The sequence below is a fragment of the Schistocerca americana genome, chromosome 6 (genome assembly GCF_021461395.2).
Source record: "Schistocerca americana isolate TAMUIC-IGC-003095 chromosome 6, iqSchAmer2.1, whole genome shotgun sequence".
Classification (NCBI taxonomy): Eukaryota; Metazoa; Arthropoda; class Insecta; order Orthoptera; family Acrididae; genus Schistocerca; species Schistocerca americana.
The window spans coordinates 173767132-173780323 of NC_060124.1; the positions used below are offsets into that span (position 1 = coordinate 173767132).

Consider the following 13192-nt stretch of genomic DNA (forward strand, 5'->3'; position numbering starts at 1 on the left):
AGGAGTCACCAGTGGTTGTTTCCTGTCGCTTGGGACTTGGAGTATAAATGGTGGTTATGTAACGGGGTAATGCTGTAGAGTATTCTTTGTAAAATCGAATTGGTATGCCATCCGGATCTGTAGACTTATTTGTTTTCAACTCTTAATTGATACTTTACGCCAGGGATGTGTTTATTATTATGTCGCCCATACAGGACTCTGTTCGATGGTCAAGCGACGGTATGTTTATACAATTCTCCTGCATTTACAAATTCTCAAGTGCGAGATTTAAAACATCGGCTTTAGTTTGGCTTCCTTCAATTGCCACACCAGACAGGTTAACGAGTCAACTGGATTTAAGTCTTTGACCACTTAGCGATTTTACATAGAAGACTGTTGGCAATGATTTACCCGTCAGGGTAGCCAAGAGCGCTTCCTGGACTCGGGTAGGCGCGCCGGCCCCGGATTGAATCCGCCCTGCGGATTAACAACGAGGGCCGGTGTGCTGGCCAGCCTCGATGTGGTTTTTCGGCGGTTTTCCACACCACACTGGGTCATTACCGGGCTGGTCACGACGTTCCGCCTCAGTTCCACACGTCGCAGACATCTGAAACACGTTCGCACTATTTCACGATTTACACTAGATACAGACAGCTGCGGTACACTGATTCCATCGCTGGGGGTATGGGGTGGCGGCAGGAAGGGCATCCGGCCACCCCTAAAACTAACTGTGCCAAATCCGTTCTAACCACGCCGACCCTGCGATCGCTGTCGGACTGTGGCGTAAGTGAAAGAAGAAGAAGAAGAATGTTGGCAATGAGTTGCCAGGAAGTGCACTGCGGGTTAGTTTCTTAATATTTCTGTTTATTTGCAGTGTAAGTAACGTAAAAATTGAAAATTTATAAAAAAGTGACTCGATCCCAAGACTGTTAGATTACTAGTCTGTACCCTTATCGCTGCACCAAGCACTGCCTGGTAGATAGGCTAAGATATAAGTGGTTCATGCTTCGGCAGACACACGCAATAAATGCTACTTTCAGAGTTCCTTACCAAAACTGGTAGAAACACAACCCTTATAGTATCACTCTTTCTGTCCGAGGTAACGTCTGTCAGACTGCTTTATTCTCTGGATCGGATGGACGTATCAAGTTGTAATTTATATCACATACTAATTTCTACAGTATTTTGACGATGTACAAAATTCAGCCTTCTAATTCAATACAATAAAACGCACGGCCATGTATTTCACATGTTTTGATACTCTTAAACTCACTTATTAAAACCTACAGCGTACTTCCCGATGACCTAGAACAATGATACTTGGCAGGAAGCAAGGTTTCACAATAAAGGTAAAGGAGAAATAAAACAGAATTTTCTTAATTTGCAATTATTTCTAAAGGCTTGGCTATCAGGAACTTCCTCTTCTGTCAATATGGCCAAGCACGAAATATACATCTAGGCGAAATCGGTGACGGAGAGCAGGTGCGTCTCCCCCGTAAGCGAGGAAAGTACTCTGACAGAAGAGACTGCCCACACAGCACTCTCACAGTGCCAGGTGGGGCATGCCACGCACCCTAGTCGGACGCGACAGCGGTCGTTGCTAGGTTACAACGTGCAAAGGTACAACAGAAGGAAGACTCTTCATGTATCCGGTTCACGTGCCAGTGAAAGGCTAAAACTGTTACACAGAAAGAAAATTATTTACCCCCACAACAAGTAACTTCGGCATAACGGTAAAAACGGACCGAAGCGTACAGCGGAGGTGGTACGAGGGGCGTTTGAAAAGTCCGTGCAGAAATGAAAACTACTCATGTGTTTGCACTTCGTCTTCAGGCCACGAGTGACCTACCGGGACCATCCGACCGCCGTATCATACTCCGTGGAGGATGCGGATAGGAGGTGCGTGGGGTCATCACACCGCTCTCCCGGTCGTTATGATGGTATTCTTGACCGAAGCCGCTACTATTCAGTCGAGTAGCTCCTCAATTGGCATCACGAGGCTGAGTGCACCCCGAAAAATGGCAACAGCGCATGGCGGCCTGGATGGTCACCCATCCACGTACCGACCACGCCCGACAGCGCTTAACTTCGGTGAGCTTACGGGAACCGGTGTATCCACTGCGGCAAGGCCGTTGACTCACTTACGTGTTTTGGATAAACCTTTTTTTATTTTTCGACATAGTCTCTTTTTAGGCTTATACACTTCGTCCAACGCCGTTCTAATTTGTCGATTCGTTCCGAATAATAGGAATTCTCCAAGTCTGAAAAATAGCTATTAGTTGCAGCACTCACCTCCTCGTTTGAATAAAATCTTTGTCCCGCCAGCCATTTCTTCAAATTGGGGAATAAATAATAGTCCTAGGGAGCCAAGTCTGGAGAATAGGAGGGATGTGAAACGAGTTGGAATCCTATTTCCATTAATTTTGCAAGCACCGCTGCTGAGGTGTGTGCTGGTGCATTGTCGTAATGGAAAAGAACTTTTTGCGGACCAATCTCCTGCGTTTTTCTTGCAACTCGGTTTTCAAACGGTCCAATAACGGTGAATAATGTCACCTGTAATAGCTTTATCCTTTTCCAGATAGTCGATGTGGATTATCCCTCGCCAATCCCAAGAGACAGTCGCCATAACCTTTCCGGCCAAAGGACTGGTCTTCTTTCTTGGCTGAAGATCCTCCCTTGGTAACACATTGTTTACATTGTTGTTTGGTCTCAGGAGTGTAGTAATGTACCCATGTTTCATCCACAGTGACGAAACGACGCTTCAAAGTCCTGCGGATTCTTCCTGAACAGCTGCAAACCATCCTTGCAACACTTAACACGATTCCGTTTTTGGTCAAGCGTGAGCAATCGCGGATCCCATCTTGCGGATAGCTTTCTCACTTCTAAATGTTTACGCAAAATATTATGTACCCGTTCATTCGGGATGCCCACAGCACTAGCAATCTCACACACCTTAACACTTCTGTCATCCATCAACATATCATGGATTTTATCAACGGTGTCTGGAGTCGTAACCTCCACAGGGCGTCCAGAAGGTTCAGCATCACTTGTGCCCATATGGTTACTCCGAAAATTGTGAAACCACTTATTAACTGTTGTAATCGCGGGTGCAGAGTCACCGTAATGTTCATCCAGCTTTTCTTTAGTCTCCTGAGGCGTTTTGCCTTTCATAAAGTAATGTTTAATGGCCACACGAAATTCTTCTTCGTCAGTTTTTTGACAATCACTCGACTTCGTAGATTCACACGAATGCCAAACACAAACAAATAGACCAATATGGCTGAAAGTTGGTGTGCGTTCTATCCAAAGATGCCCAGGTGGTGCCATCTCTCGGACTTTGCCCGGACTTTTCAAACGCAACTCGCAGTGGATGCGCCGATCAGGCACAGGCGGTAGGGCCGGAGCTGCGCGGAACGCACGTCACTCGCAGCGCTCGCCTGCCGCGATCACCGGCTGCGCCCGGCGCCCCTCATATTAACAGCTGCCAGCCAGCCAGTGGGTGCAGCGCGGCGGGGACGTCCTCACACACAAACGTTTAAATTAAAACAAACGGCGCATAATTAAAGCGGAGAAAAACAATATCAAAGGACAGGAGAGTCCGCTGCGCAACTAATTTATTGCGAAACCCTCCCCCCGTTTTTTTTTTTTTTTTCATTTCCGGGGGTGTTCCTCAGCAGCCCAATTTGCTTTTGTGACGTGCTACGTTCAGAACGCTACAAACAAAAAGGTTATTTTGACAGACAGGGGCAGATATGGGGACACTACATTAGTTGTGAACACAGTTACGCAATTTCATTGGTACCATACAGAAGCCCATTTGGAAAAAAAAGAAAAAATTCCACTTTCGATCTTCTACGTTCGTCATTAAAACTAGGGAAAGTACGATACCAAATAGCAGTTGAAAATATGGGAGCAACAGGGCCAGAGTGGGTGTTCATTCATCTGCGTCAAACAGCAAAAATACCTGTCGTGCAGTGCACGTAACTGCTGAGCCCAGTTTCGAAAGTGATCATTTAAGGTCCACGCCTCATGGAGGTTCATATTATCATTACGCAATTTAAACCTCTATTGCTAGTGCATATTTCCTTTGTGGAATCTGACTGTTGGTATTTTATCTTAGGCCCGAAGGACTTTCTTCTTTCTAAACTTTGTTGTCTTGCTGCAAGGTGTGACGTCATAAGCTGTTGATTAGATTTTGCACTACTTTCTCTCCTAATGGCGGAAACTTTGAGGACGTTACTGACACAGACAACCGTAATAGCCCAACTATTTATTCACTGCCACGCTAATATCATCATACTGTGGTTCAAATGGCTCTGAGCACTGTGGGACTTAACATCTGAGGTCATCAGTCCCCTAGAAGTAAGAACTACTTAAACCTAACTAACCTAAGGACATCACACACATCCATGCCCGAGGCAGGATACGAACCTGCGACCGTAGCAGTCGCGCGGTTCCGGGCTGAAGCGCCTAGAGCCGCTCAGCCACCGAGGCCGCCCAAGTAATGCAACACATCATTTTTCCTCAGCCACTTTCGGCTGACAAATGTAAGAGATCGTGAAATACTCTCGTTTCATGAAGATACTATAGATGGCTTCACTCTACGATCAAAATGGCGTCTGTAACAGAGGTCCGTTCCAAGCAGATAGCTGTCATTGTGTTTCTGTTGGCAGAAAACAAAAGCATCGCAGATATTCATAGGCGCTTCCAGAATAACTGCCATGACGTCGCAGTGAGGAAAAACCACGGTGAGTCGTTGGGCGAGGGGTCTGCCATCATTGCAACAAGGTCGCGCAAACCTGTCCGAACTCCCGCGTGCTGGTCAACCGCACACAGCTGCGACTCTTGCAGTGTTGGAACGTGCGGACATACTGATTCTACGTCATCGACGGATCACAATTAAACACCTCGCTGCACAACTGGCCGTCCATGTTGGTAGTGCTGACACACTCGTCCACCAGTTGGGGTACTCAAGAGTATGTGGCCGCCAGCGTCTTCGCTGCCTAGAAGAAGGCCATAAAGACCATCAGTGCGGAACTGCTTGCTAGTTATCAGGCTGATGCTGACAAATTTATCTCGAAGATCGTCACAGGTTATAAGAAAATAAATGTCGTACGGAATAATATTCTAGGATGGTTCATCACTTAGAAAGAAAGTATGGTTTTGCACAAAATCGAGGAGTAATAATATGTGGTGTTCACTAACGGACGCAAAGCAGGAACCTCTTCAATGAGCTAGACATTTTAACTGTGCCGTCACAATACATATTTTCCTAATGAAATTCATCATAAATAACACAAGTCTGCGACACAAAAATTGTTTCAAATTTATTAAGTGATTTTCATAGTGTTTTCAACGGTGATTTCGGAAAAAATAGTGAAAGAATTCCATCACGTACAGTTATTTCACAAATTACTTGCCTAGTTTTAGCTTTTTTCGATGTTTCAGCGCCTAGTGACTTTGAATTTTTGTTTTTAGGATGTCCATAAACTGTTATTAAGCCTTTTTTATACTACATATAAACAGTAATGAGAAGAAACCAGTAGTATTTTCGTGTCAGTGCCTGCATGTCGCTCTGCCCCTTCCCCCGCCATCACCAAGCTTCTGCTATTGTCCTTCAGTTCACAGTACTCTTCATTCTGTGCTGTTTACGAGTTTTTGTTACTACTGCTTTAAAGTAGTGACTGTTTTCCTGTGTTGTGAAGTTGTTTTATGGACAATGGCTGCCAGAGGACGTAACTACATCTGCTACATTTGTGGTAGCTATACCGTTAAAAAGCAACAAAGAAACATTTCCGATTTTGTTGAAAAAGTATATTTCGCCTATTTTGGTATAAAGTTAGGCGATCAACATAAGCCTTGGGCCCCGCACAAAGGTTGTTCAGTGTGTGTTGAAGATCTGAGGCAACGGTTTCAACTTCAAAAATTGTTCAAAATATTCAAAAGTGTGTGAAATCTTATGGGACTCAACTGCTAAGGTCATCAGTCCCTAAGCTTTCACACTACTTAACCTAAATTATACTAAGAAAAATCACACTCGAACCTCCGCCGGGACCAGCCCAACTTCAAAAGCAGTCCTTATGTTTTGGAATATCAATGGTTTGGAGGGAGCCCAAAACCCATAGTGATGGCTGCTATTTTGGTTCTTGCAACGTACGAGGCTTCAATGCGAAAAACAAAAAGAATATTTCTTACCCTAACATTCAGTCAGCCATTCGCCCTGTTCCTCATGGATCTGAAGTACCAGTACCCTCTCCTCCAGATTGTTTGGGTGATATAGATGATCACGAGCCATTGGCTCAGCAAGGTGATAGTGAAGAAGACAGACATTGCTACGATCCTGGCACAACCGATCCCATTCCATTCTCACAATCTGAACGGAACGATTCAGTTAGAGACACAGGCCTTTCTAAAGAATCGGCAAAAGTTATAGGATCTAGATTGATAGATAAACATATGTTGGCTCCGGGTATATCCTTTACTTGGTATCTATCGAGGGAAAAGGAGTTTGTATCTTTCTTCTCTCAAGAAGTGACCTGGTGTTTTACAGTGATGTTACTGGACTTATGGCACGTTTCAAAATAGAATATGCTCCTGATGGGTGGAGACTTTTTATTGATTCTTCAAAAAGGAGCCTTAAAGCAGTACTTCTACACAATAGCAATAGGTGTGCTTCTATACCAGTAGGACACTCGGTTCACTTAAAAAATGTTATGAAAACTATGAACTGGTTTCAAGCAAACTCTACTATTCAGTCCACAAATGGACACTATGTGATGATTTAAAAGTGATTTCAATTCTGCTTGGTCAACAAAGTGGCTATACAAAGCTGCCTTGCTCTCTCTGTGAATGGGACAGTAGAGACAGAAAGCCACACTACATGAAAAAAGCTTGACCCCTGAGAAAAACCTTACAGGTAGGGGTTAAAAATGTTGAGCGGAAAAGCTTTGTGGATCCCAAAACAGTGTTACTTCCACCACTTCACATTCAATTGGGGCTGATGAAACAGTTTGTTAGGGCATTACCAAAAGAAGGGGAGTGCTTCAGATATCTTTGTGAACAGTTTCCCGGTTTATCCGAGGCAAAGCTAAAGGAAGGAATCTTTGTCGGACCAGACATTAGAAAACTAATGATAGATCCCAACTTTGTGGACAAAATGGAAACAAAAGAAAAGGCAGCATTGAGACCTTTTAAATTAGTTGCTACCGGTTTCTTAGGAAACAAAAGAGATCCAAACTACAACACGATCGTCGCAGACATGCTCGACAACTTTAAGAAGCTGGGCTGTAATATGAGCATTAAAGTTCATTTTCTCCACTCACATGTTGACTACTTCCCTGCACACCTTGGTGATGTAAGTGAAGAGCAGGGTGAATGATTCCACCAAGACTTCAAAGAAATGGAAAGAAGATGTCAAGGCAGATGGAACGTCAACATGATAGCGGACTCCTGCTGGATGACAAAAACGTATGATCCTCAACGAGTCCACAGCCAGAAAAGCAATGAAAGAAGCTTCGACAGAAAGTGGAAGCGTTATTGTGAGGACTTATGAGCTTAAAGAAAAATGTAGTTCAGTACATGATTTATAAATAAAATAAAATTTTATAACGTTGGAAAATATATGATAAATTGCTTAAATTTTGTTATTATACCCAAAAATACTCCCTTTTTTGTGAGAAAATCTGACACGATAGAAAAAAATGGATTGTATTTTAGAAATAAGCACTGAAAAGTACATAAAAGTCAGTTATCAAATTTCAAACAACTTCAAAAAATAAATTTTTGCAGACCCGTGTAATTCAACTCAATTTGAGAAGAACAGTGACATACTTATCTACAACACTTGAGGAAAAAATGTCGTTTATTACTCATTGCTGAAGCTGTCAGTGGCTCAGAGAGGAGATCAGTATGCAACAATGACAATGTTTGATCATTTGACCACTAACAAAATATGTCTGATACGTAACAAAACAGGTTTCAAATTTAATTTAAAATCATTTCTCCTTGGACAACTCCTATTGTTCCACTGACAAATTTCTATTTAAAAATTGATAGCCAGTAAGAAAAACCCTTGCATGTAAGCGTAGTTGCTTGAGTAGAACTAAAATGTTAATGTTCTCATTAATGTTAACACTAACAATGTGTACATATCCTGTAAACTAAGTCGTTCTACATTTCGATAAAAGAATCGATAAAATGAGATATGGACCATCGAACTAACTATCTGACACCCAATGACCAGTCCACTTTCGAAATCAGTGATATTACCTGACCGACCAAGTCTGCTGTTACTGCTTGTGTACTGACAATACAGAACTCCTCCTTTTATACTGACGTCTCAGCCTCTCGTGACATGTGGTGGTCAGCTTCATATTACATATGGGTACCTGGGTAATTTTGGTCAGATAGGGTATGTTCTCAAGATTTTTAGTTTGTAATTTTTTTCTCGCCATTTAATTTGAACTTTTAATTTTTATAAGAAGTATATTCTCATTTTTAATCACAGTGAAGACGCCAAGATAACAGCTGCGTGATTTTCAGTTTCTCAGGAACTTTTGTGCATTTATTTCCTTTCTCACTTTTAGTACACCTAGGGTTTTCCTAGAATACTATTGTTCTTTCGAAGGCAAAACTGTGGTGTTGGCACACAGTCTTTTAATACTTAAAAAACTTCCTGGGTCCCGGTTTCGATCCTACTGTTAGAATATTGAATTAAAAACATCACTCACGAAAGTCAGTGGGTCACTGATCGCATCCCGCTCGAGCACACATGAGGACTTCAGCAAGGGAGAAGGTAATGTAAGGGAAGAAGATAACGTGCGAGGTCGGAAAAAAACGACGCGCCACACAGAAAAACTGAATTAATTTCATTTAACAAGTTGGGAAGAGTGTTTTCATGATCTTTTTTATCTATAACTTTTGTTCTTTGGGAATAATAGCCAGCTGCACTGCTATGTAAGCTGTTTATGTTTTACACAATGAGCCCCTTTCGGCAAATTGCCATCGTCAGGTGCTCTGTAAATACAAAGATAAGCGATGACCTTAATATAATGGTTTTCTAACAATGATCTGAAAATTTATAATATATCATTAGGTGTTTTAGCTTACACGTAACATCGTTGCTGTCCTGTCCTCTCTGTTTTGGAATTACTACTTTCTCCCAGATGTACAGTGGAGCTGTGTATCGGATGTCACTTATTTTCCGTATATGCTACGTTTCTGGCAGCTTGGATGACAGTGGGTCAGCGATGTTACATGTTTACGTAGTTACCATTATAAATAAGTGATGTGTGAAATTCAGTTGTCTATTATTATTTTTTCATATAGGTTTGTTTCTAATTATGTTTTTGCCTAAAAAAGTTAGTTTTAGTTTCTTACAACATCTTTATTTTAGGTTTTTAATTTTTTTCATAACAATTGTTCTTGTCTATGATTTATTTGGTGTTCCGTCTCTGTTTTCTCTATCTTAGCACATGTCACTTGACAAGCTAAAATGATTGCTGTTAGTTACAACAATAAAGAAATCTGCACAAAATATTTAGTATTTAAAATATGATCAATACTGATTTGAAATTTAAAGTAGCAACCTACACCGAGCTTCACCTCACTCAGGTGGTATCCACCGTCTCAAAATAAATTCAATGAAGCACATGAGTTTAGGCACTACTACGACAGCAGAAAAACATTTCAGTTAACAAATGTTCCAGAATAATCGTCAAACATCAAAAAGCAGACAGTTATTCACAGGCAGAGGTTGTCTCATTAAAGGGGCCGAGATTAAGAACAAACAGCCAAACTTGGTACCAAATCTTCGCTGGGCAGTCTTCCCTGGAGGGAAGGCGACGTTGCTGCCGAGGAACACTATTGAGCAAATGTAGAGAACAGGCATATGAAGCTGACTGCAGAACGATCCTACTAGCGCCAACGTACATTTCGCGTAAGGACCACGAACGTAAAAGCAATTAGGGATTGTGCGGAGGCATATACACTCCTGGAAATGGAAAAAAGAACACATTGACACCGGTGTGTCAGACCCACCATACTTGCTCCGGACACTGCGAGAGGGCTGTACAAGCAATGATCACACGCACGGTACAGCGGACACACCAGGAACCGCGGTGTTGGCCGTCGAATGGCGCTAGCTGCGCAGCATTTGTGCACCGCCGCCGTCAGTGTCAGCCAGTTTGCCGTGGCATACGGAGCTCCATCGCAGTCTTTAACACTGGTACCATGCCGCGACAGCGTGGACGTGAACCGTATGTGCAGTTGACGGACTTTGAGCGAGGGCGTATAGTGGGCATGCGGGAGGCCGGGTGGACGTACCGCCGAATTGCTCAACACGTGGGGCATGAGGTCTCCACGGTACATCGATGTTGTCGCCAGTGGTCGGCGGAAGGTGCACGTGCCCGTCGACCTGGGACCGGACCGCAGCGACGCACGGATGCACGCCAAGACCGTAGGATCCTACGCAGTGCCGTAGGGGACCGCACCGCCACTTCCCAGCAAATTAGGGACACTGTTGCTCCTGGGGTATCGGCGAGGACCATTCGCAACCGTCTCCATGAAGCTGGGCTACGGTCCCGCACACCGTTAGGCCGTCTTCCGCTCACGCCCCAACATCGTGCAGCCCGCCTCCAGTGGTGTCGCGACAGGCGTGAATGGAGGGACGAATGGAGACGTGTCGTCTTCAGCGATGAGAGTCGCTTCTGCCTTGGTGCCAATGATGGTCGTATGCGTGTTTGGCGCCGTGCAGGTGGGCGCCACAATCAGGACTGCATACGACCGAGGCACACAGGGCCAACACCCGGCATCATGGTGTGGGGAGCGATCTCCTACACTGGCCGTACAACACTGGTGATTGTCGAGGGGACACTGAATAGTGCACGGTACATCCAAACCGTCATCGAACCCATCGTTCTACCATTCCTGGACCGGCAAGGGAACTTGCTGTTCCAACAGGACAATGCACGTCCGTATGTATCCCGTGCCACCCAACGTGCTCTAGAAGGTGTAAGTCAACTACCCTGGCCAGCAAGATCTCCGGATCTGTCCCTCATTGAGCGTGTTTGGGACTGGATGAAGCGTCGTCTCACGCGGTCTGCACGTCCAGCACGAACGCTGGTCCAACTGAGGCGCCAGGTGGAAATGGCATGGCAAGCCGTTCCACAGGACTACATCCAGCATCTCTACGATCGTCTCCATGGGAGAATAGCAGCCTGCATTGCTGCGAAAGGTGGATATACACTGTACTAGTGCCGACATTGTGCATGCTCTGTTGCCTGTGTCTATGTGCCTGTGGTTCTGTCAGTGTGATCATGTGATGTATCTGACCCCAGGAATGTGTCAATAAAGTTTCCCCTTCCTGGGACAATGAATTCACGGTGTTCTTATTTCAATTTCCAGGAGTGTAGATAGCTATTTTCCCTCGATGTATTTGCGCGTTTAACGGGAAGAGAAGTCACAAGTAATGGTTCAACGTACTGTATGCCACGCATCACACCGTTGCTTTCGGAGTACGTATGTGGACGTAGATGTAAATGTAGGTAGAACGCAAGCCAAGGGAGAATATTTTAATGAACGTACCTTGATTTTGAGTCAGGCCGGTTACATAAAAGATTGTATGGATAAAAATTAAACAACAACGCCCACGTGACTTAAAACTAAAATAATAGATCGTAAAACAGAACTTACATTAATACTGAGTACGAAGTAAATTACACATAACCAGCACATATCATATTCGTACATTACCAACAGGGCTCAAAGCCGATGGACAGGAACTAGACAACCCGCCCCGAATAATTGTGGCACAAGCAGTTTTAGCAATGCGGGTTAGCCAAGTCGAAACCAGGAAAATCTTTATACAAAATGGGGTTAAATTCAAATCTAAAACAGTAAAATAGATATGGTTTAAAGAACCCTATGAATAGCTGATCCTACAGGCTATACGCTAAGATGTTAACGAGGTATATTCAAAAGGTTCACTAAACTCACCCTTGTCTGTGAATTCTCAAGACACTAACAGCAGGCAAAGTTCCGAGGCCGTCTTCCACCGAATCCGAGCGACGTACTTCTCGGGCATATGAGGTGGTAGAATAGACTCACAGACCATCTGAAGGAGGTATTCGGCTTAGGCAAATGGTCACTGCGTCCACGCGCCATGTGGTTGGGGGCACTTATCCTTGAAGGGCCATCTTGTAGTTATCAGTAGTAAACGACTCAGCGTATGCACAACGTCGCTAAGTTAGTGGGACGCGAGTGAGGCGGCTGTGTATCTGCTCGTACACAGGCAAACAGATCATACCGCACTTACGAGTTCATATCGAAGCACCGTACAAGCCAAATAGCTCTTATCTGCCAGGAAGTTTCAATAATGGTATGTTTTCCATTGCCTCTAAATAAAAACGGAAGACCGCTTATACACAGACGGAAATAAATCGCAAAACCAAGAATGAGTTAAACGATAGTTGACAGGCAAGTTTCTACATCTGAAGGACGATGTCTATTCATATTTCGTGCCAGTCGCAAAAGGGTGGCGTTAGGAGGGCCACCGTGAGGAGGCAAATAAGGTTTGCTTTACATACACGCTGTAATGGTCGTGAGCGTTTGTTATCTTTGAGACTGGACGTGGTGAGCTGATGTTGGCCAAGAATTCCTTTAAGACGACAAAGACGTCATTATCAACAACTAACTGACTTTGAGCGAGGTCGTGCAATAGCGCTGTGAGAAAATGAATATTCCTTCTACGACACTGCAGAAATACAACGCAAGAATTTAGCCACGAGAATGTGCGATTCCAAGAAGACTGGGCTCTGGACGCCTGGGTGGCACTATCAAGAGGCACCACCATCATGTTCGGCGTGTGGCTCTGGTGCATAGTACTGCGTCATCAGCAACAATCTGAGCAGCAGTTGCGATCACAGTGACACAACAAACTGTTACAAATCGGTTATTTCAAGGACAGCGCCAAGGCAGACTCCTGTAGCGTGCATTCCTCTGATGACCCCGAACTACCTTCATCTGCAACTTCAGTTGCTTCAAGTGAGATCCAATTGGAGGGCAGGGTGGCGGCCTGTTGTGTATTAGGATAAAAGCTGCTTCGGCCTCGGTGTCAGTGATGGTGCCGCTGTTGATTAAAGGAGGTCAATTGGCAGCTGTGGCCGAGCAGTTCTAGGCGCTTCAGTCCGAAAGCGCGCTGCTGCTGTGGTCACAG

At 44.3% G+C, this 13192-nt stretch overlaps 1 pseudogene; it reads right to left on the reverse strand.

Annotated features, from left to right (window-relative positions):
- Positions 1–1998: 1998 nt before the first annotated feature.
- LOC124621210 lies at positions 1999–2116 on the reverse strand (annotated as a pseudogene).
- Between the last annotated feature and the right edge of the window lie 11076 nt (positions 2117–13192).